Source organism: Xiphophorus maculatus, chromosome 9 (genome assembly GCF_002775205.1).
Source record: "Xiphophorus maculatus strain JP 163 A chromosome 9, X_maculatus-5.0-male, whole genome shotgun sequence".
Classification (NCBI taxonomy): domain Eukaryota; kingdom Metazoa; phylum Chordata; class Actinopteri; order Cyprinodontiformes; family Poeciliidae; genus Xiphophorus; species Xiphophorus maculatus.
The window spans coordinates 22,786,512-22,789,453 of NC_036451.1; positions in this window are offsets into that span (position 1 = coordinate 22,786,512).

Sequence of the window (2,942 nt, forward strand, 5' to 3'; positions counted from 1 at the left end):
AACTACCATTCATTTGTCCAGATGTTATTTTGTGTGATTCATTTAGGTTGTTCAACTTTGAGTCGTGACATATTATTCCAGCATCAGTCTTTGTATCTGGAACAAGTTGGAGGAAAATACACAAAACTATACACTTTAGCATAAAAGTATCTTGGTATTGAATTGTTTGGAGTCTCTTCTACTTTAGCTAAATAGTTTGTGTGGTTTAACATTATTTGCAGAATTTGTAAGTTAAATATGCAGTTATTATTACCAGCAGTAGATGCCGCCATCGTTCCACTATTTATGTGGGTTATTTTTACATTATAAGATTGGTTATTGGTGAGATTGCCAACAAAGTTGTACCTAAAATCATTTAACACTCTCTGCAAACTAAGTTTACTGACAATTTTCAAAAGTGTTCAGTTGTTTACTATTATAAGTGTGAATAATATTGCACAGATTTGATCCAAATTCAACTCTAAATGAGTACTGCAGTAGCTGAAATTATTCAACCCCCTTGAATATAATTCTTCATAAATGCCCACATGTATGAATCAGGGTTGTTTTCAGACAATCGAGGACTTTGTTAATTTAGAGTTTAGACAGAACACCTCAAATACCAGGCCTGTTAACATTTCACTAAATACAATTGGAAGCAACAGTGACTATGCCACTTGGGTGTGGCTGTTGTCTCAAATTTAATCATAGCACTTTTACTTTTTTGGGAATGTCTTTAAAATTAGAAAAACCCAACAATCTGAATGTAAAGAAGGTGTGCCAGAAAATAACATCTTTAAAGTTATTTAACAATTATGATTTCATTTTTTAAATGACCTATAAGGAAACAATAATTTTGTGATTTTCTTCTTCAAAATCTGAAATGAATGTTTTGTTGTTATTGCTTTGTTTGTTTGTTTGCTTTGGGGCTCGGGAGGTGATGGCGCCAATTGCCGGTCTGTATGTATGAGCTAACTAGACTAATTCCACTGCGATGTGGTTCATATAACCATCGTTTTTTAGCCACAGAAATAGCATTGTTTTAGTCGTTTCCTCTTGGTGGACTATACTGGTTTGCCTTGGAGCATTCCAATGAAGGAAACAAACCAGGATGTTAATGAAAGTTTAATCATTTATATTAAAAATTACAGAGCTGTGGTCACTGGACAATGAAAAAAAAAAGTTTTCTTGGGTGTGTGATGTCCTGAAGATGTACGCCCTGCACTGCCATCTACTGGAAGTCCAGTTAGACAGAACAAAAATGTTCTGTAAGTTTTGTTTTGAGACAATCACAATGAATCATCTGTTCATTAAAGTGGACATCACTTGTCATATTTTAACATTATTTCCAGTACTGTGACTATGCTGCAATTGAAAATACTTTTCTGCAGTGAAAATAAATACTTTCTGTTAGTCTTTCCAACTAAAACAACATATTATGAAGTTCAATAAATATATTACACTTAGTATCTCTGCATTTTGCAAGGCTGAAGTACAGGACATGACTAAAAGAGCATCATGCAGCATAGTATAGCTAATATCTAGAAAAAGTCATTAATATCTCTCTGAAAATGAAGGACTGGCCTTATAAAATCACCATTTGATTTTTAGGTCACATTATAACCATAAGCCTGTTTCATATACATGTATGTATTGTATTGTCAATGTGTTGTTTGAGGATTGTCATGCGAGAGACCATTACAAGGTAGTGCAAAATTATGCAGTAGAAGGGAAATAATAGTTGGGTTTAAAAATACTTTACAAAAAAATCCGGAAAGTGTGGCAGGCATATTTGGCAGACTTGGTGGTGCACTTAAACTGACAACCTTGGCAAGAAAAGCGTTAATGACAGACGCAGGCAAGTGGCTGCAAAGTTTCATCGCTCAGGTGGAAGGATCTGTTGACATGACTTTTATGGGAAAGCAGCAAAATTCTTGACCTGAAATATAGCCAAAAGAATTTACCGCCTCTGTGGTTTGCCACAAAAGCTATGCAAGGGCCACAGAAAGAAGTGGGAAACATGTTACTGAAACTTGTCATGATACTGAAATAGAACTTTTTAGCTATGAAATACTGTTCTGCAGACACCTGTCTGAACACACCATACCCACTGTGAGTCAGGATGGCGGCAGCATAGTTAAACAGTTAGTTGTTTTTTCTCTCCAAGATTCTTGTTATAAGTGTAAGTATTATTAAAAATACATCTTTACATACAAAACAACTCTAAGTAAGGAAAGAGTCACGTCGTCCCCAGCTCTTAAAAATAAAAACTTAAAGTGAAGCTTTTAAGAAGAAATAGTTCACAAGTTATAAAGGGGAATAAATGAATTATACTGGCTTATTTTTTTCCGTTTGGTTTCTAAAACCTAAAAAAGTGTAGAAATAGCGCCATATTCCCCATCCACTTAAATATGTGGTCAAATAGAGCACTGCGACTCTCCTCGGTTTGTCTGTTGCCATGGTGATGGTGCCACGCTGAAGATGGGGAAACACAAAAAATACAACAGCTTAATTGCCAAGACACCTACAGACACTTACCTACTTTGTTAAAGTTAAATATATTATTAGAAGCTTGCATATATCCAGAAATAACAGAATCGATACGCAATATGATAAAAAATATCTACTTTGTGCATTTTTGTCTGCTACAGAAATCTTTCACTGTGAATGGCGATGAGAAAGGAGGAGAGAGGAGGAAATAAAGAGAAAAGGTAATAAATAAATTAAAAAAAAAAACAAGAAAGAGAAATTAGCGAAATAATTTCTAATTGTCTACAAATGGTTTCATTCAAAATCTCTCTGAAATTACAACTGATGTTTAACAGTTTAGCATTATGTTAAGTGATAAAGGTGTCAGCACCTTTATGCAATTACGAGTGCATGTGTGCCAGTGTTCGCAGAGGCGTGTGTGTTTTGTGGAGAGCAGCGGCAGCCGGCAGGCCGTTTTGGCTCCACTTCCAGCT